This window comes from Anomaloglossus baeobatrachus, chromosome 2 (genome assembly GCF_048569485.1).
Source record: "Anomaloglossus baeobatrachus isolate aAnoBae1 chromosome 2, aAnoBae1.hap1, whole genome shotgun sequence".
Taxonomy (NCBI): domain Eukaryota; kingdom Metazoa; phylum Chordata; class Amphibia; order Anura; family Aromobatidae; genus Anomaloglossus; species Anomaloglossus baeobatrachus.
This window is the reverse complement of record NC_134354.1, coordinates 741,452,809-741,476,014: the sequence shown is the minus strand read 5'-3', so window position 1 is coordinate 741,476,014 and position 23,206 is coordinate 741,452,809. Positions and strand designations below refer to the sequence as shown.

Sequence of the window (23,206 nt, the reverse complement as noted above, 5' to 3'; positions counted from 1 at the left end):
CTGGGTATGTGGCTGTGCTGCATGATGGCCGTCACTAACAGAGATGGCCATGCACACTGACACTGCTGTATATACATCACAGGTGGGGCTGGGGGCTACAATATATACATCACAGGAGGGGTAGGGGGCATAGACATTACTGGAGGGCATAGATGTTACTGGAGTAGCAAACAGCTCTGGGGGTATACACATTACCTTGGTGGGTTGCATAGTGCTCTGGGGGGCTGCACATATGGCTCTGGGGGGCTGCACAGATGGCTATGGGGGAGCCACATGCACAGCTCTGATCCATACATACACACACAGATCTGCTACACGCACACACACACACACACACACACACACACACACACACACATGCTCTGACAGAACTGTTGCAAACATCTCTGCTGCATATATACAGACACAAACACACACAGCTCTGCTGTATATAAATATATACACACAGCTCTGCTGCACACACACACATCTCTGCTGCCCAAAGTGTATATATACACACAGCACTGCTGCACACACAGCTCTGCTGCGCTGCCCAAACAGTACATATTCCCAAAGCTCTTCTGCACACACAGCTCTGCTGCATACAGACAGACACACACACACACACACAGCTCTGCTGCATACAGACAGACACACACAGCTCTGCTGCATACACACACACAGCTCTGCTGCATACAGACAGACACATACACACAGCTCTGCTGCATACAGACAGACACACACTGGAGTCCCTGATATTTTGAATGGTGGTCCGGTTTACTAGAATCTACTTTTGCCTTTAGGCAAAGTTATACATAGAAAACTCAAAGAGTAATTAAATGAGCAATTTGGTTCTCCTACGTGTGCCAGGCAGGTCTAGATTCCTTTCATCCCATAGAGTAGATTGTCAATATAATGCGATGCATACATATATGAAATTCTGAGTTCTTCAATAAATACAAATTAAAACTCTTTCACAGATGAATATGCTTATCTACCCCATGGCCCGTGCATGTAAATGCCTTATGTAACAAGCTTTACTCTATGTACAAGCTCTTTTCCTGGTGCGTTCATGCACAGCGCATCTTTGTAATACTGATAATAGATACAGTAGTGAGTAAATAAGCTCAAAACCACAAAAAACTGATAAGGTCGGGAACATTCCCAGGGGAGCAGGAGGGAAATTAATTTAAGCAAACCTGAACTGCATGTGAACTGAAGGGCAGATTACAGCACAACAAAGAGCGGAGTGGCACAGTAGATTTGTTGGCAGAGGAAAACAGGTTAAAGCACATTACCCTGCAGCGAGACTGGTCCGCTGCCAGAACAGTCATATTCAGGCTTCCGCTTTGAAATCACAATGATATATGAATAGATTTACCATTCTCTAAATAGCCCGATACACATCAAAACAGCTGAAATAGTAACATCGTACCTGGTCCCATCATGACAATCATGTTTCCCTATTTCATGTTGTTTTCTGTTCTAAATTCTGCGATTATTCTCTAAGTATTTTGTTAGTTACTTTTATTCTATTTATATATAAATACTAGCTGTAGCACCCAGGCGTTGCCCGGGATAGTAACAGTCTCTCTGTCTCTCTCCCAGTCTTTGTCTGTCTGTGTCTGCCTGTCTCTGTGTGTCTGTATCAGTCTCTATGTTTGTCTCTCTCTATCTCTGTCTGTCTCTTTCTATCTCTATGTCTGTCTGTATCTGTGTGTTTCTCTCTATCTGTCAGTCTCTTTCCCCGTCTGTCTCGTTCCAGGTCTATCTCGTTGCAGGTCTGTCTCGTTCCAGGTCTGTCTCGTTTACCGTCTGTCTCGTTCTCCATCTGTCTCGTTCTCCATCTGTCTCATTCCCCATCTGTCTCATTCCCCATCTGTCTCTTTCCCCATCTGTCTCTTTCCCCATATGTCTCTTTCCCCATCTGTCTCTTTCCCTGTCTGTCTCTTTCCCTGTCTGTCTCTTTGCCCATCTGTCTCGTTCCAGGTCTGTCTATTTCCCTGTCTCTTTACTTGTCTCTGTCTCTTTCCTTGTCTCTTTCCTTGTCTCTTTCCTTGTCTCTGTCTCTTTCCCCGTCTGTCTGTCTGTCTCTTTCCCTGTCTGTCTGTCTGCCTCTGTCTGTCTCTTTGACTGTCTGTCGCTCTGTCTCTTTTTGTCTCTCTTTATCCGTCTCCCTACCGACATCTTATTGCCTCACACATAAGCTTCTTATACTAACAATTTATTTTGATCCTATAGCAACAAATCACAGCTGCTATTAATAACCTAATAGCTCGCAGCTCCATTGACTTTAATGTAAGCAGGTATTTTGGAGAGTAACTGTACAGCGTGGGGTTAAATTTTCCCATCAAGACATAGTCTATGACATTCCCTGAGTCACATGAGGTGTTTATGCAAAATTTCGTGATTGTAAATGCGATGGTGCGGATTCCGTTAGTGGACATACACACACACACACACACACACACACACACACACACACATACACTCAGCTTTATATATTACATTTACAGAACTCCAAAAACGTCTGCATTTACATGGATTTATAAACATAACACAATGTTCTGCTTACTCTGGGTTTAGGGGTCCAGTGGGTGGTCCTACTGAGTGATTGACAGATACCTCTATAAGCACACTTCTATGGTAAATGCTGTCAATCACTGATTAAAAGATTATTTCGTTCAAATCAAATCTGTACAAAAAAAAAGTTTTATTATACTCAACGTCTTCACATTCCAAAGTATAATAAATAGAGGACCAGGAATTAAAAATGCTAAAAGATTATACCTAACTGTCACATCGTCATGTGCGCCATGACACACACTAATGTCTGGGTTCACCGGGTGACATGGATTCTCTAAGTTGTAGGTCTAGGTGAACAGCATAGATTAAAGGCAATGGTGTAAAGGGGAGCATCTGTACAGACGACACATAGATCAATAAGGTATAAGAGGACATCAAAGTATTCAGGACAGCAGACAAAAAAGAGGAAGAGGTATCACAGATTAAGCAGAACCATGTAATTGTACAGTGTAGGATACAGGTATTTTCTGACAGGAAATAAATTAAAAGAAATGCATTCTGATATACAACCCCTGGCAAAAATGATGGAATCACCTAGCTCTGGGGATGTTCATTCAATTGTTTACTTTTGTTTAAAAAAAGCAGATCCCAGGCATGTCACAAAACTAAAGTCATTTCAAATGGCAACTTTCTGGCTTTCAGAAACACTAAAAAAAATTCATGAAAACATAATGTGCTAGCCAGTAACGGTTACTTTTCAAAACCAAACAGGCGGAAAAAATTATGGAATCACTCAATTCTAACGTAAAAATAATGGCATCACCCTGTAAATTTTCATTCCCAAAACTAACGCCTGCATTAAAAAAGATCTGCTCGCTAGTCTGCATCTAAAAAGGAGTGATCACACCTTGGAGAGCTGTTGCACCAAGTGGACTGACATGAATCATGGTTCCAACACGAGAGATGTCAATTGAAACAAAGGAGAGGATTATCAAACTCTTAAAAGAGGGTAAATAATCACGCAATGTTGTAAAAGTTGTTGGTTGTTCACAGTCAGCTGTGTCTAAAATCTGGACCAAATACAAACAACATGGGAAGGTTGTTAAAGGCAAACATACTGGTAGACCAAGGAAGACATTAAAGTGTCAAGACAGGAAACTTAAAGCAATATGTCTCCAAAACAAATGACATACGAATGGGAGGAAACTGGAGTCAATGTCTGTGACCGAACTGTAATAAACCACCTAAAGGAAATAGGATTTACATACAGAAAAGCTAAACAAAAGCCATCATTAACACCTAAACAGAAAAAAACAAATTTACAATGGGCTAAGGAAAAGCAATCGTGGACTGTGAATAACTAGATGAAAGTCATATTCAGTGATGAATCACGAATCTGCATTGGGAAAGGTGATGATGCTGGAACTTTTGTTTGGTGTTGTTCCAATGAGATTTATAAAGATGACTGCCTGAAGAGAACATGTACATTTCCACAGTCATTGATGATATGGGGCTGCATGTCAGGTAAAGGCACAGGGGAGATGGCTGTCATTACATCTTCAATAAATGCCCAAGTTTACATTGAAATTTTGGACACTTTTCTTATCCCATCAATTGAAAGGATGTTTGGGGATGATGAAATCATTTATCAAGATGATAATGCATCCTGCCATAGAGCAAAAACTGTGAAAACATTCCTTGAAAGAAGACACATAAGGTCAATGTCATGGCCTGCAAATAGTCCGGATCTCAATCCAATTGAAAATCTTTGGTGGAAGTTGAAGAAAATGGTCCATGACAAGGCTCCAACATGCCAAGCTGATCTGGCAACAGCAATCAGAGAAAGCTGGAGCCAGATTGATGAAGAGTACTGTTTGTCACTCATTAAGTCCATGCCTCAGAGACTGCAAGCTGTTATAAAAGCCAGAGGTGGTGCAACAAAATACTAGTGATGTATTGGAGTGTTCTTTTGTTTGTTTGTTTTTCATGATTCCATAATTTTTACCTCAGAATTGAGTGATTCCATAATTTTTCCCCGTTTGGTTTTGAAAAGTAACCGTTACTGGCTGCACATTATGTTTTCATGAATTCTTTAGTGTTTCTTAAAGCCAGAAAGTTGTCATTTGAGATGACTTTAGTTTTGTGCCGTCTGTGTTCTGCTTTTTTTAAACAAAAGTAAACAACTGAATGAACATCCTCAGAGCCAGGTGAGTCCATCATTTTTGCCAGGGGTTGTATTCCAACAAGGCCATAGTTAGAGGACCAACCACCAGGAGTTTCCCATATAACCTAAAGCCAGTGCTGTACTGGTGCTATCAGGCTGATTCTATACATACCTTTACTTGTGAGATTGTGACAGGTTGCTTTTATGAGCATGACACATTATTGAGTTCAATGTGTGGAGAAAGCTTATATAAAGGGAATGAGTAGGGAAACAAATACAAGCCATCGCTTTCTGCTTGACAAAATAGAGTGGTTCCATATTGATCAGATGATTGTGTAACTACAGTGAGATATGTTTACAAGTATATAACTCCTAGGCAGATTCTTTTTCAAAGCTACATATAACCTACAGCTGATTACAGAGCCAGCTACCTGCCTAACAGCCTCCTAAGATCGTAATACTACAGCCTGAGACATTACTGAACTGTAACTACCAAGATCTATAAAGAGAAAAAGAAGTCCAGCGCAGTCCTCAGAGTGTAGATTTAAAACCATCGACGTTTCTTCATATAAATCCAATAAAATTATAGTATACATAGCGGTCAGCAAAGAAGTAAAGGAGGTTACAGGTTTACATAGATCCCATCGAACTACGCGTTTCGACACATAGTCTTTGTCATGAACATGTATGTATACTATAATTTTATTGGATTTATATGAAGAAACATCGATGGTTTTAAATCTACACTCTGAGGACTGCGCTGGACTTCTTTTTCTCTTTATCGTGCAATCGGCAGCCAAGCCTTCCCTGCGCTGGGTCCAGACAAACAGCGGTGAACAGCAACTTGGTGAGCTGAACTTTTTTCTTTTTTTTACCAAGATCTATGTCTCAATCCTGAGATGTAACTATTTAAGCTGTGTCTCAATCCTGAATTGTGGCTACCAAACTCTGTGCCTCAATCCTGAAAAGTAACCATTAAGCTGTGTGTCTCAATCCTCAACTGTACCTACCAAGCTCTGTGCCTCAATCCTGAAAAGAAACCATTAAGCTGTGTGTCTCAATCCTCAACTGTACCTACCAAGCTCTGTGCCTCAATCCTGAAAAGAAACCATTAAGCTGTGTGTCTCAATCCTGAGATGTAACTATTAAGCTGTGTCTCAATCCTGAGATGTAACTATTAAGCTGTGTGTCTCAATCCTGAGATGTAACTATTAAGCTGTGTCTCAATCCTGAGATGTAACTATTAAGCTGTGTGTCTCAATCCTGAGATGTAACTATTAAGCTGTTTGTCTCAATCCTGAGATGTAACTATTAATCTGTGCGTCTCCCTTTGATAGGCTCAGAGTCTCTTATTTCCATCTTATTACCATCTGAGATTCTACACATTAAATTTGTTTTTTCCTTTTGGCATGCATGTGGTTAATGTCAGTTTCCTTGCTAGCAGCAAACTCAATACCCCTGCTCAGGTGTTTCTGCTGATAACCACTCCCAACCTAGATAAATACCATCTGCTCCCAGCAGAGGGTGCCGGTTATTCAGAATTCATTCTGGAGCTTGGTCTTTAGCAGGAAGGAGGTGTTTGCTGCTGCTACTGCTGTCATCTACAGTTATTTGGTGTGGATATACGCTGTTGTTTAGTTACTTTCCCCTTACCTATACACTTTTGTGTAGTCCCCCCGGTGTTTGTTTTTTTGTCTCCTCTGTCTGTGTTGTTTGTCGGTAGAGTTTTGTGACTACTGTCCCGGCCCGACTCTTGGGTGGTGGGTGTGGAGGGAGTTACATCAGAAACTTGGACAGGAGATAGGGACATGCTGGAGGCCCAGACCTCACTACCATCAAGTGTACCTCTGGGTTGAGGGTCAGGTATGGGTACTACCTAGTCTGAGGGTCTGCTTAGGGGTCCCTATCCAGTCACATCATAGTCGTCAGCATGACACATGAAATGTAACCACTAATCTGTGTGCCTCAGTCCTCAGCTGTTACTACCAAGCTCTGTGCCTCAATCCTGAGATGTAACCATTATGTTGTGTGCCTCAGTCCTAAATTGTAACTACCAAGCTCTGTGCCTCAACCCTGAAGAGTAACTGCTAGGCCTTGTATCATTATTTATTGTTTAAAGGAGAGCTATCCCCAGATATTAGTAAATTGTGATGCATCACTTACTGGACTGCATGTTGGTTTTTTTTTTATAACATCTCTATTTTATCTGCTGCAGATCTACAAGTTCTCTAAATGCTGAGTTCTGTATAACCCCACCCACACCACTGATTGGCAGCTTTCTGTGTACACTCTGCATAGGCAGAAAGCTGCCATTCAGGGCTTATACAGAGCTCATGAATATGGAGGACTACATGGCAGCAGGTTTACTTTTCCTCTAATGATAATTTCATGCTGATAAAACCGTGACTTTATCAAAACTACAGCCAGCAGGACAGTAAGTGACACTGCTGGAATCAGGGTCTCTGTCTCTACATTATGCGGCTCTCAGATTAGGTGGCAAATACCTGGTGACTGATTCCCTCTGACTACCAAGCTGTGTGCCGCTATTCAGTGTATCTGTCACTGCACCGTTTTCGAGTGTGCAGCTATTTTTGAGGACAACGGTCCATGAGAACAAATCTGACCCCCTGACAATCACCTGTGCTAATTATTTTAAATAAAAGAAATAGGAGAAAATAGCAATCAGAGGTTAAAATTTAGCTTTTAATCTATTATATTAAAATCCTTATAGACTAAAACATTAAACCCAAAGTTCTCTGGATTGCTGTCGTTACACAGCCCTCACAGCCCCAGAGAACCTATGACATAACAAACCAATCAAAAAAACACAAAAAAACACAAATCAAAATTGAGTGTGATGGTTAGCACTCCAATAAGGACAGTGGTCCAATATGAGTATCTAAAAAATCATCAAAAACAACTCAATATAATAAACATATAGTGCACGGTAATCCTCAAAGAGGAATTTACTAATTCAATTTTTACAGAGTGAGTTAGGATTGATCTCACCCATTCTTGCAGCTTGGGGTGCAGAAGGCTTCCTCTATATGGGTCCACACAGCGTCAGCTGGCCCTATACTGACCCTAGAAGACCTTCATAACATCTAACACCCCAAAGCTTCTGCTCTTACAAGAACAGACCACATCTAGTCCTCTCTTGTGCCCCTACAATATTCCTGGCCCTCGTCCCGACGCGTTTCATCACTTCCGACTCATCAGGGGACTTCAGTATTGCATTAGAGGTAACAGGTCCTACACCTAGACTCACATAGGAGCTGATGCAGGCACAGAAGAGAGTATATATACATAGCAGAGCCAATCATGAAATGCACTTAATCAGAGACTCACCAATGGTCAGTCTCCTCCCCAGGTGTTCATATTCAGTCATTATTGTCACTTTCCAATATACGACGCCACGCTATATGTATAGAAGCACATGGTGACTCAGTGCAGCGTGCGTTCCACAGTAAAAAACATGTGCATCTGGTGTATACATCACATCCGGAGTCATTCCGGATGCCTTTCAACAACACCAACCAATCAGAATGCGCCATACTGGCGCGCCTCTCAGCCACTAGCATCCATTCACACATTGGTATTAGGGGCGTGTTTATGCTGCCGAGGACGCACTGCGCATGCTCCTCCTGTGGAACGCATATATCCGCGTTCCACACAGAGATCACCGGATGTATAAACCACTTCACATCCGGTTTCCCTCGGCAGCGCGTCACAGGGCATCGCTCCTATACAGGAGCTATCACAATAGGGGCGTGTTTACTGCTGCCTGACGTGTCTCAGAGGGACGCAACTCTCCAGCACTTAGTGCAGCTCCCTGCAAGGAGCATATAAACCGGCGCTCCACATCACGTAGCTAGCATTCAGCGCTGGATGTTATCTCAGTCCATACTCATAAGTTATAATATCGTTAGATCCCCATATATACCGAGCGTAGCAGGTTATGCTGTACAGTTTCTATAACCAAAAATCTCCCCACATAAAAATCACTAATGGGAGATAGTATAGCGTCTATTTGCCCTCATATATATCAAATGGTGCATATACTGTGCATAATCTAAAAAAGGGAACACTTATTTCCCCAACCCTCTCCCCTCCAATGTCATAGCACCGGGGGGGGGGGGGGGGGGAAATTAGGAAGTGGAAGCATCGCTAATGATGATTGAATGTATCCACTTTCCTATATGCATATCAGTGGACCCATGCTACCAGTTCCAAGAGGCTATAAAAACAATTATGCAAAAAGTCATACAGTGCATATCATGTTCTACTGAATTGGAAAGAATGTTAACATGTGCTCAATTATATGACTGATAATGATGGAAATTAATGGGGGAAGGTGTGCTGTGACATCTATGTGTTACAATTGACTTTCGCTGTACATCATGAATATAGTTCAATCAAAGCTCAAAACACAGCTCTAGCACAAAGATTGAGTTCTAGAAGGGGAGACGGAACGAGCCATCAATCCCAAACCATAGGGTTACAAAATCATTCTTATAGGTTATCTTTGGCAGTTGTCCATCTGGATCTATATGAAACTGGCGAATTGCAAATGTTCATTTAATCCCTGCGGAGATACAGTACCCAGGGTAAAAATCCATTTCGTCTCTCTCTGAAGCACTTTTTGATCCCAATTTCCTCCCCTTTTGGGTCTCGGAATCAAATCAATGCCAACAAATCGTATCGCCGAAGGGTCACCACCATGTTTGGCCCAGACATGTCTGGCCAACGGTTTGTCTCTCTGGTGTTCAATGTCACCTAGGTGATCCCCTATTCGACGTCTGAATTCACGGATAGTTTTTCCCACGTATTCAAGTCCGCAGGAACATGTGGCTTTATAGATCACTCCCTGGGAGCGACAATTGATGAAATGGCGGATTTCAAAGTTTCTGTTGAGGACATTGCTCCTAAAATTTTTTCCAATCTCTATAAAGGGACATGCAATACATTTGGAGCATTTATAGCACCCTTTAATTTCTCTAGAAAGCCAGTTTGTTTCATGGCTCCTTTCAAAATGGCTATGTACTAGCCTATCGCCGAGAGATTTCCCCTTTTTGTATGTGATTAAGGGTCGGCGAGAAAGTGAAGGGCCTACGTCTCTGTCCATCAACAATACACTGGCCTGTATTGTTGATGGACAGAGACGTAGGCCCTTCACTTTCTCGCCGACCCTTAATCACATACAAAAAGGGGAAATCTCTCGGCGATAGGCTAGTACATAGCCATTTTGAAAGGAGCCATGAAACAAACTGGCTTTCTAGAGAAATTAAAGGGTGCTATAAATGCTCCAAATGTATTGCATGTCCCTTTATAGAGATTGGAAAAAATTTTAGGAGCAATGTCCTCAACAGAAACTTTGAAATCCGCCATTTCATCAATTGTCGCTCCCAGGGAGTGATCTATAAAGCCACATGTTCCTGCGGACTTGAATACGTGGGAAAAACTATCCGTGAATTCAGACGTCGAATAGGGGATCACCTAGGTGACATTGAACACCAGAGAGACAAACCGTTGGCCAGACATGTCTGGGCCAAACATGGTGGTGACCCTTCGGCGATACGATTTGTTGGCATTGATTTGATTCCGAGACCCAAAAGGGGAGGAAATTGGGATCAAAAAGTGCTTCAGAGAGAGACGAAATGGATTTTTACCCTGGGTACTGTATCTCCGCAGGGATTAAATGAACATTTGCAATTCGCCAGTTTCATATAGATCCAGATGGACAACTGCCAAAGATAACCTATAAGAATGATTTTGTAACCCTATGGTTTGGGATTGATGGCTCGTTCCGTCTCCCCTTCTAGAACTCAATCTTTGTGCTAGAGCTGTGTTTTGAGCTTTGATTGAACTATATTCATGATGTACAGCGAAAGTCAATTGTAACACATAGATGTCACAGCACACCTTCCCCCATTAATTTCCATCATTATCAGTCATATAATTGAGCACATGTTAACATTCTTTCCAATTCAGTAGAACATGATATGCACTGTATGACTTTTTGCATAATTGTTTTTATAGCCTCTTGGAACTGGTAGCATGGGTCCACTGATATGCATATAGGAAAGTGGATACATTCAATCATCATTAGCGATGCTTCGACTTCCTAATTTCCCCCCCCCCCCCCCCGGTGCTATGACATTGGAGGGGAGAGGGTTGGGGAAATAAGTGTTCCCTTTTTTAGATTATGCACAGTATATGCACCATTTGATATATATGAGGGCAAATAGACGCTATACTATCTCCCATTAGTGATTTTTATGTGGGGAGATTTTTGGTTATAGAAACTGTACAGCATAACCTGCTACGCTCGGTATATATGGGGATCTAACGATATTATAACTTATGAGTATGGACTGAGATAACATCCAGCGCTGAATGCTAGCTACGTGATGTGGAGCGCCGGTTTATATGCTCCTTGCAGGGAGCTGCACTAAGTGCTGGAGAGTTGCGTCCCTCTGAGACACGTCAGGCAGCAGTAAACACGCCCCTATTGTGATAGCTCCTGTATAGGAGCGATGCCCTGTGACGCGCTGCCGAGGGAAACCGGATGTGAAGTGGTTTATACATCCGGTGATCTCTGTGTGGAACGCGGATATATGCGTTCCACAGGAGGAGCATGCGCAGTGCGTCCTCGGCAGCATAAACACGCCCCTAATACCAATGTGTGAATGGATGCTAGTGGCTGAGAGGCGCGCCAGTATGGCGCATTCTGATTGGTTGGTGTTGTTGAAAGGCATCCGGAATGACTCCGGATGTGATGTATACACCAGATGCACATGTTTTTTACTGTGGAACGCACGCTGCACTGAGTCACCATGTGCTTCTATACATATAGCGTGGCGTCGTATATTGGAAAGTGACAATAATGACTGAATATGAACACCTGGGGAGGAGACTGACCATTGGTGAGTCTCTGATTAAGTGCATTTCATGATTGGCTCTGCTATGTATATATACTCTCTTCTGTGCCTGCATCAGCTCCTATGTGAGTCTAGGTGTAGGACCTGTTACCTCTAATGCAATACTGAAGTCCCCTGATGAGTCGGAAGTGATGAAACGCGTCGGGACGAGGGCCAGGAATATTGTAGGGGCACAAGAGAGGACTAGATGTGGTCTGTTCTTGTAAGAGCAGAAGCTTTGGGGTGTTAGATGTTATGAAGGTCTTCTAGGGTCAGTATAGGGCCAGCTGACGCTGTGTGGACCCATATAGAGGAAGCCTTCTGCACCCCAAGCTGCAAGAATGGGTGAGATCAATCCTAACTCACTCTGTAAAAATTGAATTAGTAAATTCCTCTTTGAGGATTACCGTGCACTATATGTTTATTATATTGAGTTGTTTTTGATGATTTTTTAGATACTCATATTGGACCACTGTCCTTATTGGAGTGCTAACCATCACACTCAATTTTGATTTGTGTTTTTTTGTGTTTTTTTGATTGGTTTGTTATGTCATAGGTTCTCTGGGGCTGTGAGGGCTGTGTAACGACAGCAATCCAGAGAACTTTGGGTTAATGTTTTAGTCTATAAGGATTTTAATATAATAGATTAAAAGCTAAATTTTAACCTCTGATTGCTATTTTCTCCAATTTTGAAGAGGTCTATTCTCCTACATCAGGAGTTGCTGAATTGATAAATAAAAGAAATAGAAACCAAACCAACAGTACATAACTCAATATCTCGGAGCTCCATAATTACAACATGTTAAAAATCCAGTTGTTAAAAATGCTTTAGTTATTTTCCTGCTATTTTGATAAATGTGTGAGCGGCAGGGACACACATTGTCAGGGCGGTGTGGTAATCAACAACGACATAAAATGAACACTACAAAAGGCGATTCCTCCGTTAATGCACTGCACACTAATGCACGAGGTTCTGGTAACACCTGTCATTTTATCACACAGACCTTTAACGCGGCTTTTCCAAGACATGGAGACCACAGAGTATAATTATGTGTATTGTGCTTTTACCATTCTCTTAGAGGCGAAATGGCAGCGCAGTGATCGTAAAGCCATTGTTATAGCCTCTGTGGTGGGTGTAATGGGGAAGAGTAGGACTAAATGAGCAGTTATATTGCATCTGACCCACGTTGCTAACTTAGCACAGAGAAGCGAATAGAGTTTCTGTTCATATCAGTGTCGCAGTGTCCATTATATTCTGCAGTGTTGGATCCATCTCACCACACACTAATAGACCTGTCATGGGAGTCACACGGGTGACAGACAGTCATGTGGTGTCTGGCAATAGAAGGTCACAGCGTTTCACTGTTCGTATTCATTGTACTAAGTAGCTTTCCTGTTGAAAGTTCATCTATTCCCCTTTACAACCCAGCAGGAGCTCACCTTCCACCCAGCTGCTGATCATCAGTATTCTCTTTGTACTTAAATACTGCCATCTACCCTGGACTGGTGCTGTGCTGGTGATATTATTCAGAAGAAGAAGACATTTTCCTCATTTATCCAGGCGTCCTGCAGCAGCCATCCCATCCCATGCTACTGCCTCTCGGAGCGTCTGTACACCTTACAGTCATCCAGCCTCTACCCGTATTGTGCGCCCACAGCCACTCCCCTTAAAGGTCAGCGCCCTCTTAACCCAGAAGTACCTCCCAGGTTTGCTGGGAGGCTTCAGGTACTTAAGGCACCTTAGCCCTATGGGAGGTGCCTGGGCAATGAGTTAGATTCATTGCTAGTTGTTTGGTCCGTTAGCGCTGCTGCTGATATCATGCTGTTTGCTGCTGCTGACACTTCTTTATATTTCAGTGCTGTGCTACCTTGCTGTTCCTCTGCTGCTAGCATCAACGCCGGCCGGCTAACACGATACACATCTCTGCAAGTATCCAAAGTATCCACGCCGGGCGCAGCTGCTGTACCATCCATCTGCCCATCCATCCATCCCGGATGGAATCTCGACACCTGCTGCTGCTATAATCTACTGCCATAGACTGTCGCTCCCGTACCCCTGGGGCCAGCTGTCGCAGCACCAGCCTTCCCGAGTCGCACCCGGATTCATACCTGTAACGTAACACCTTCACCATTAGGGCTCCGGAGAAGATCAGGTGCAGGTCTGTAGTCAAACCCCTCTGGGTTTTCTGTGTGCTGTGGCCCAGTAGGTTTGATAAACATCTCTGCTTGCCCGGCTAGCATAACACTCTGCTCAGCTTCGCCCATCTGACTGACCAATTTACACATGGCCTTTTTCTAGTCATAGCTATCTAGGTGCACCTAATCAGGACCTGTGGTGCTAGGATTTAACCCTAGCCTACCTGACTTTCCGACAATGGTCAAATATATGCTATCGTTCCGTGGATTCTCATATATCAAAACCTCATATCCTACCCAGTGATACAGACCTATAGGTCCAACTATAATACACTCATAGCCACTAATCACATACAAGTAGCAATAATAAAGTAGAAGGGTCCACGGTGACCTGATTATATCTGTAATGACATGGAAAATGGTAGATGTAAGCAGACTTTATGGCAGTAATGTTCGTTCTCTGTTGTAGCCATGGATCAGTCACAGGCAGCTCTAATAGAGAGAACTGAAGTGGCAATATTTGCAGGGGATAAGTGTACGCTACATCTGTCCAAGTACGCCGAATATTTAGAAGCAGAGTGCTATTTCTTTATTCTCCTGAGACAGTGGGAGGACTCGGCTCAGCGGCAGCTTGAACATTAAGCTTTACTATTTACACAAAACACTGATTTTAGTTGAGATTTGTATATATACTTACAACAGGTGAAATAAGTATTGGAAAAAGTCACCAATTTTCTCAGTAAATATATTTCTAAAGGTGCTAATGACATGAATTTCTCAGCAGAATTCGGTAACAACCCATCCAATCCACAAAGGTAAATAAATCAATCCATAGATGTCCATAAATTTAGTGATGTGTAATAATGAGAAATGGTGAAATGATGTTCTTTCCACTTCCGGATTATTGCCCCAACAATGCTCCCTGGAACCTTCAGCAGTTTAGAAATTCTTTTGTAACCAATGTTATCATTGTGTTTTGCAAAAATAAGGTTGTGAAGGTCTTGAGACAGCTCACTGGTTTTACCCATCATGAGATGTTTTTTATGTGGCACCTTGGTAATGACACCTTTTTATAGGCCATCAGTTGAACCAACTGATATTATTTTTCACTATTTGGCAGGATTGCTTTCTAATTACTGATAGATTTCAGCTGGTGCCATGGCTTTTAAGGGCTTTTTGCCCCCTCTCTTTTTTCATGTTCAATACTTTTTCTCTGTCATTTCTCATTGTTATACATAACTTAATACATGGACATCTATGGTTTGATTTCTTTGCCTGTGTGGATTGGATGGTTTGCTATCGACGTCTTGCGAGAAATTCATGTTAATAGCACCTTTGGAATTATATTTATATATCAAATTGGTGACATGTTCAATACTTATTTCACCCACAGTATATATAACATGTTTTTCGGATTATAAGACGCACTTTTCCTCCCAAAAATTTGGAAGGAAAGTGAGGGGTGCATCTTATTATCTGAATGTAGCTTACAGGGGTGGTGGAGAGTGGTCGCAAGGGGCCGGGGGAATGCTGCGCCGGCTGTGGTGGCTGGGCTGGTGCAGGGTCTGCAGAGGCTGGTGCTGGGGCAGCTGTGCAGTGTCAGTAGCTGCTGTGCGGGGTCTCCAGCTGCTGCAGTGGCTATGCGGGATCTGCGCGTAGTATCCGGCGGTTGGTCCTGTGGCTGCTGTGTGGGGTCTCTGGTGGCTTTACTGGCGCAGCGGATCGGGCGGTGAGGACTTCAAATAATGCCCGCCCGGAGTCGGCGTGTGCGCAGTTGGAGCTCTCGGCTCAAGCTCTCATCTGTGAAGCCACCGCCTCTGGCCCATTGATCTCCCTCCACTGGACTTCAGGAAAATTGCACCCAGGAGGTGGTACTTGCGCAGAAAAGATCTCGGCTTGCCATTGAACCTAGAGCTCAATCTGCACTGACTCCGGGGAACATTTCTTTGAAGCTCTCACCGTCCGCAGCAGCAGCCGCCGCCCTGGAGCACCAGCTTTCACCGCAGCCAGAGCCCCAGCCTTCGCCGCCCGAGCCCAAGCACAGCTGCCCCAGCACGGCAGCACCAGCCTCCACCGCAGCTTGAGCCCCAGTCTCCGACGCAGCCCCAGCTTTTGCCGCAGCCCCAGCCTCCGCCGTAGACCCAGCCTCCGCTGCTGCACTAGGACAGCCTTCCTCTACCACCGCTACTGTCCCCTCCGGTAAGACCCCACCAGATTACAAGACAAACCCCATTTTTTTTTTCACTTTTTCTTGCTCTGAATTTGGAGTGCGTCTTATAATCCAGTGCATCTTATAAAACGAAAAATACGGTATATTCACAGACACACATACATACATAAATATTCAATTTACAGAAATTTACTATTGTGTAGTCCCAAACATTCAGTTTGTTGAGTTGTCCTGTATCTAAATAGCCTTGTCAAGCTAAAATGTCATGTCTACCCCTCTCCCAGCACTTGTGGCACATAAGCTCCCTCTGTGGCTGGGTGTCCACAATGAATTTTGGTGGATTTTTGATGCTGCCTATTTTCACTGCGTCAAAAATTCAGCGTCTTAGGCTACTTTCACACCTCCGGTTTTTGCTCTGCGGCACAATACGGCACTTTGCAGGAAAATCGCAACCAGTTTTTTATGCTGCCGGTTGCGTTTTTTCTGCATAGACTTTAATTAGTGCCACATTGTGCAGATTTAGCCGATGCGGCGGCCGGATGGAACGTTGCCTGGCACGTTTTTTCGTGCGGCAAACAAAACCGCAGTGCGCCGCATTCGGCCGATGCGGTGCATTTTTCAATGCATACCTATGGCGGCCGGATGCGGCGCGATGCGGCAAAAACCGCATCCGGCCGCCGCATGCGGTTTTTGCCACTGCGCATGCTCAGTAGCATGCCGCAAGCGGCAAAAACCGGACGGGCCGCATGGAAAAAACTTATGCAAAGGATGCGGTGTTTTCACCGCATCCGTTGCATAGCTTGCACAGCCGGATTGAGCCGCAGAGCTCAAGCCGGATGTGTGAAAGCAGCCTTACAGTTCCAGCAAAGTAATTGGGTTTTATAGAAACCTCCTGCCCACTGTGCATAAACTGACCTGTGGTGAGTGTTTTAAATCCACATGTCAACTTCTCTTGCAATTAAGGCATTTTTTAATGAGTTTTATGCAAATGAAAAGCTGTTTTTCACAGTGCCAGCAAATGCTATGAGATTTCTGAAATCTCATGCACAGACAAATGCTTTTTTTTCCCTGACTGATTTGGAAAACTGCTGCATTTTTAACAAAAGCAGCGTGTCAATTTTTGCAGCGTTTTTGCAGCAATTTTTCACACCAATAATGCAGTAAAAAAAACACAGCAAAAATGCAACACTAACACAACTAAACCTGCTTTTTAGAAGCAGATTTTTTACTACTAAGGCTACTTTCACACTTCCGTTGTTTTGCATCCGTCGCAATATGTCGCCTTGAGGCATTACGGTAACCGGCAAAATATTTTGCAGAAATCCGTTATTTCCCCATAGACTTCTATTAGCGACGGATTGTAACTGATGGCCCTGCGTTGCATCTGCCACGTGACAGATCAGTCATTAAGTGACTGACCATCAGGCCGGAGCAACGCCTCATGTAACGTTTTTTGGAGTGGCCAAAAAACGCACTCTGCAGGATTCTGTCGCCATACGTCACAAGCTATAATGTATAATGTATGTCTGTGGTGCTGGATTCCGCTCTTAATCGGTCACATGACGGAATCCAGTGCTGGATTCCGTAATGCTCTACTGAGCATGCCCAGCATGTTTGGCACACTCACTGGGATGTCCCAAACACAAACGGATCACGACAGATCCGTCAAAAAAACGGACGCACAGCGGATGTAATGGAGGCGACAGATCAGTTTTTTCACATGATTCCTGTGAATGGAACCCTGTTAAAAACATATCCGTTGCGTCAGTTGACATCTAAAAAACCACGGATCCGTCATTGCGTCGCAACGACGGACCTGACGGATGCAAATCAACGCAAGTGTGAAAATAGCCTAAGAGAGTAGGTTTTAACTAAAGAAAAAAATAAAAAAAGTGTGAGTATAGCCTTACACTGTTTTATGTGCACATTTTTCTCATAGACTTGCATTACTAAGAAGCATCAAACACAAAGCAGCTTTATATAAAACATGACATATCAAAGAGACAAAATCATGATAAAAAATGCATGTAAAAAAGAGCGCACCCAAAGAAAAAATGAAAAAAGTAACCTAACTTACATAATTGGGCAGAAATGCTACAAGAGTTTTGCATCTTCAAAATATCACCAAGCATTCATCATGGGAACGTAGCCTGATAGCGCCCTTGCCAAATAATTAAACTCTACTAAACTTGGTACTATTGACTATCCATTATGTTTACTGAGGTTTCCTGCCTTGCCCTTGATTGGGAGTCAGGATAGAGCTTCCTAAATTTAACTTGCCTGTTCCCTTGTTTTCGGAGATTCTCCTCTGGCAGCGGCTTATTCCACTCTCTTATTGAAAACACATGCACATGCATTGTAGCCAAGCATGCATGTGTATGGAAGGTCAAACATCCATCTCACAGCTATTATAGTGGCTTTCTAAGATTTAGATATTGATGACTTAAGGCTACTTTACACGCTGCGACATCGCTAGCGATGTTGCTAGCGTTCGCACCCGCCCCCGTCGTTTGTGCGTCACGGGTAAATCGCTGCCCGTGGCGCACAATATCACTAGTACCCACGACGTCGCAGTGGGCGACGAACAACCTCTTTTCTAAGAGGGCGGTTCGTGCGGCGTCACAGCGACGTCACATGGCAGGGGTCCAATTGAAGCGGGGGGCGGAGAGCAGCCGCAGGAAAGTCACGCCCACCTCGTTGCCGTAGGTCGCAGGTACGGTGTTGTTCGTCGTTCCTGCGTTGTCACACGTAGCGATGTGTGCTGGCTCAGGAACGACGAACAACATGCATCCAGCACCAGCAACGATATTTGGGATTTGAACGATGTGTCAACTATCAACGATAAGGTGAGTATTTTTGATCGTTAGCAGTCACTCGTACGTGTCACATGCAACGACATCGTTAACGAGGCCGGATGTGCGTCACGAATTCCGTGACCCCAACGACATCTCGTTAGCGATGTCGTTGCGTGTAAAGCGGCTTTTAAGTGGGCTTTACACGCTGCGATCTCGCTACCGAGATCACAAGCGATGGTACCCGCCCCCGTCGGTTTAGCGACACGGGCATATCGCTGCCCGTGTCGCACAACCTCGCTTACCCCCGTCACACGCACTTACCTGCCCTACAACGTTGCTCTGGCCGTCGATCCGCCTCCTTCCTAAGGGGGCGGGTCGTTCGGCGTCACAGCGACATCACACGGCAGGCGGCCAATAGAAGCGGAGGGGCGTAAACATCCAGCCTACCTCCTTGCTTCCGCATAGCCGGTGGAGGCAGGTAAGGAGATGTTCCTCGCTCCTGCGGTATCACACATAGCGATGTGTGCTGCTGTAGGAACGAGGAACAACATCGCTAATGAGAGGTAAACTATTTTGTGTTTTAGGACGACCTCTCCGCGGCAAACGATTTTGGCTGCTTTTGCGATCGTTTTAGGTCGCACATAACTGTTACACGCTACAATCTCATTAATGACGCTGGATGTGCATCACAAACAATGTGACCCAGACGATAAAACATTAACGATAACTTAGCGTGTAAAGCCCGCTTTAGCCTTCAGATAGGTCACCAAAATCAGATCTGCGAGAGTCGGACATACAAGACCCAAACATAACAGCTGTTTGCAGGAACGGCTATGGATACGATGTACAGGGCCAGTATACCAGAGCTCCATACACTGTGTAGTGGTCATTCTCTGGTACTGCAACTCATCTCCTATTGAAGTGAATGGAAGCTAAGCTGCAATACCTGACAACGTAAAGTGTGCAGAGCTGTAGTGTCTCGCCTCTCTACATTGTGGGACCTGCAAACAGCTAATTGGTGGGTCATGTCACAGATCTGATAGTGACTATTTATTCTACAAATTCTGTAAAGACAGTCCTTTGACATCCACTGGGTGTTTAACGAAACACTGGTATATAAAAGGAACCTGCACTGTTAACTACACTGAACAGGCATTGGGGTGCATGACACAATCATAAAAGTGATGGAAAATAAAGAATTCCTATAAAATGCACTACCTGTCACAGGAACCAAAAGACAGGACGGGACACCTAAGCTGACCCTTAGACTGCGACCCTGAACTGACCCTCAGCTTAGAGGTACACTTGATGGTAGTGAGGTCTGAGTCACCAGCCACCCCAACTCCTCTTTAAGCCCTGATGTAACTCCTCTCCCTCACCTCCACCCGAGAAATCAGCTGAGACTGTAAACACAAACCCCACAACTAACACGAACAGGAGAAAAACCAAAAACTCGTACACCCAACAGCCACACACAAAGAAGTGACTAAACATTCACAGGAGAAAACAACATTAAAGGGTGGGGCGAGTAAATGTCGCGGGCGGAGGAGGGGACGCTGTGCTCTCCCACTGCTCGGGTCCAGCTGCCGCTGATGCTGCGGCCTCTGCTGCTCGGTGGCTCAAGCGATGGGCCGGATCCCGGGGACTCGAGCGGCGCTCCTCGCCCGTGAGTGAAAAGGGGATCGGTTTTGCGGATTTATTGTCCGTGACGCCACCCACGGTTGTGGTGATTGTGTGGACACCACCGCTGCTCTGTATGGGGATCCCGGGAGCGGTGACAGGGAGCAGCAAAGTTGTTAGTTCTCCCCTCCGTGGGTAGGGGGTGGTTGTCCCGGGGCCCAGCGAGGAGGTCTAGGATGAGGGATGGCAGGGCCGGTGCAGGGCTTGGTCAGATTCAGGGACGCGGGGGCACCGCTGTGCCTCACGGCACGGTGGTACTCACTCAGCCTGAGACGATGACACAGTTCTCGGTAAAACACACGGCTGGAAAGACGGTTCCCACGGACAGCTGCTGTTGCTTTTCCCCGGTAGTTAACGGTGACTGTCACTTTTCCTGCACCTAAGTTCACTGTTGGTAGCGATGGATTCCCACCGGTAACCCGCTCCCCGACTTGGATATGGGCCGGAGGAGCCCCTCTTTGCCCGCAGGCGCTGGCCCTGAGAAACTGGTGCCTTGGCGGTGGCGGTGTCTCTCGCATAGGGTTGGACTGTTGCCTTCAATCGGGACTTAGTTGTTTGGAGACCCAGGAGGTCCCCTTCACTGACGGATTTGGTAAATTCACGGCGACTCCTAGCCTTGCCGGGGTCCGAAAGGCCCCTGCCAATGGTGCTGGCTTCTCCTTGTGTACCGGTCCGGTACCGCCGAGCCACCACCCGGCCGCGGTCCTTACGGCAACTCCGATCAGCCTCCACTGCAGACGGTCACCGCCGTCTGCTAACCTTGCTGTCTCAGTCCGGGGCACACACCCGGACCAACTTCAGGCTTTCCAAACTGTCACTTTCACCTTCACTTCAACTCCTCTCACTTGCTCCTCTACCACCTCCCTCTCAAACTCAACTCTCACCACACTCATCTGCCTGGTTTTCCCGCCTCCAGGACTGTGAACTCCTCGGTGGGCGGAGCCAACCGCCTGGCCCACCCCCTGGTGTGGACTTCAGCCCCTGGAGGAAGGCAACAAGGATTTAAGGTTTAGCTTTGGTGTACCTATCCGGGGTGTAGGGTGTGGTGGTGTCATTACCTGTGACCCCTGGCTTGCCCAGGGCGTCACATTCCCCCTTAGCAAAATGCAGACCGTCCGCAGGCTGCCCGTCCAACTCCGATTTTATTTTTCTGAAAAAAGATAAAAAACGGTAACACATACAAGTAGAAGAACATCATCCCACAACGGGAGGCACTTTGCTTAAACGTTAAGGTAACATTTCAAACGGTTGCTGCTGCCGCTCTCTCCCACCCAAGTAACCTGGCCCTGATGCTGCCCCTAAGAAACAGGCAGCACCCCATGACCCCAGTCCTGAACCAAGTCACCCGAGCGGGATCTGTCCTTCCCCTCCAGAGGGTAGCCACCGGTTCCGGTGGTGGCTGGGCCCCAGCCTGCTCCACTGCGGGCCCTCCCACCAACCTGCCTCTCCAGAGGCGGTAACGGTTAGCTGCAACAAAACATTTTTATTTACATGCCACTTAACGTTTGTGGTTGCCCTGCAAGTTCTCGGGCCTGTTCATAGAGAGTTACCTATGCATAAACTGTGGATGGTCCCCACGGGGACAACGGTGCCGGCAACGGCCGGTTCAATCACGGTTGCTGACAATCAGATGAGACTTCGGTGATCATTTTCATTTTCTCATAACTTTTAAACTTTAAAACAAGGCTTGCAACACACAGGTGGTCCCAACGAGGACGGTGCAACGGTACTCCGCTGCCCTTACTCTGAGTCCTCGACATCACCTGAGGGAGGGGGCGCGGCGCTCACACGGGCCTCCTGGCTGCCCCTTAACTTGGCATCCAGCGCAAACCACCCCCTCTCCCCGCAGTGCCGGGTGTACTGTACAAGGTCCCCTGGCATCAGGTTGCGGCCTGGGTGCTCTTCTGGCAGGTGAGCATTCACATCCCGCCGGGCTATAAACACTTCGGCCTCCAGGCCTGGTTCATAAATGAATCCATAGCCCCGGCGGACATCAAACCGCCTCACCTGCCCCTCATACAGCGGGCCCCGGACACGAAAAGTTGCCTGTCTCAGGCTCTCCTTCTCCCGTATCGTACGGGCCACTATCTCCGCCTTCCTTCTTTCTCTCTCCTCGATTTCCAGACCCAGCGGTACTGGCTCCCTGTCCCAGTATGGCGCTGCTGCGAGCTCCGGCGCACGGGTCGGGCCCCGCGAGACCTCTCGGACACTGCCCACTACTGTTGATCTGGGCGGCAGGTCCCGCGGTGACTTGGCCTTGGACGCCACCTTGCAGCGATAACCCGGCGCAACCTCAGTCAAGGTGTGGGGGATGGGCACAGGGGCTTTCCTCTGCTGGGCCTTCGGCACGGAGCGGACTGTCGGCTCCGGCTCGGGGGGTTTCTTGGGGAACGCCTCCGGTTCTGACTTCGGGGCTTTCCACGGCAGCACCTCCGGTCAGCTACGGGCTCCGGCTACAGGTCGGCCCGCCGGGGTGGGCATGCTGGGTATCGCTACCGGTTGCGGTGGTAGCGGGCCTAGTGGCGGGGTCATGGCTTCCGGGACGGGTGGCGAGGGAGGTAGCAGGGTGAGAGGGTTTAGACCGGGTCCCGCAGCCGCGATGACCGGCCCTTCAAGGGCATCGGGGCATGGGTCACTCACCCTCCCTTCCTCAGCTTTCTCCTCGCGTCTCCGCACGGCCGCTATAACCTCCGCCATGTCGGTCTCCCACTCCTCCATGAGGAGCTGCATTTTGACCTGCAGCCTCTGGTAGAGCTGCGCGGTCTGGATTTCCACCCACGCCGCGGTTACAGGCGCGGGGGCTACGGTGCTTCGGGATGGCATCCACATGTTGCTG

General features: G+C 46.1%; 1 protein-coding gene across 4 annotated transcripts in view; it reads left to right on the top strand.

Moving 5' to 3' along the window:
- LOC142290666 (uncharacterized) overlaps positions 1-23,206 on the top strand; it is a 201,568-nt gene that overhangs the window by 62,390 nt on the left and 115,972 nt on the right. The window contains exon 2 of one of the 4 annotated variants that reach the window (XR_012750360.1): positions 13,447-13,748. The exons of the other annotated variants lie outside the window; for them this stretch is intronic. The gene's annotated coding sequence lies outside the window, so the exon portion shown is untranslated. The remainder of the gene's footprint in view (positions 1-13,446; positions 13,749-23,206) is intronic. 4 annotated transcript variants of the gene reach the window in all.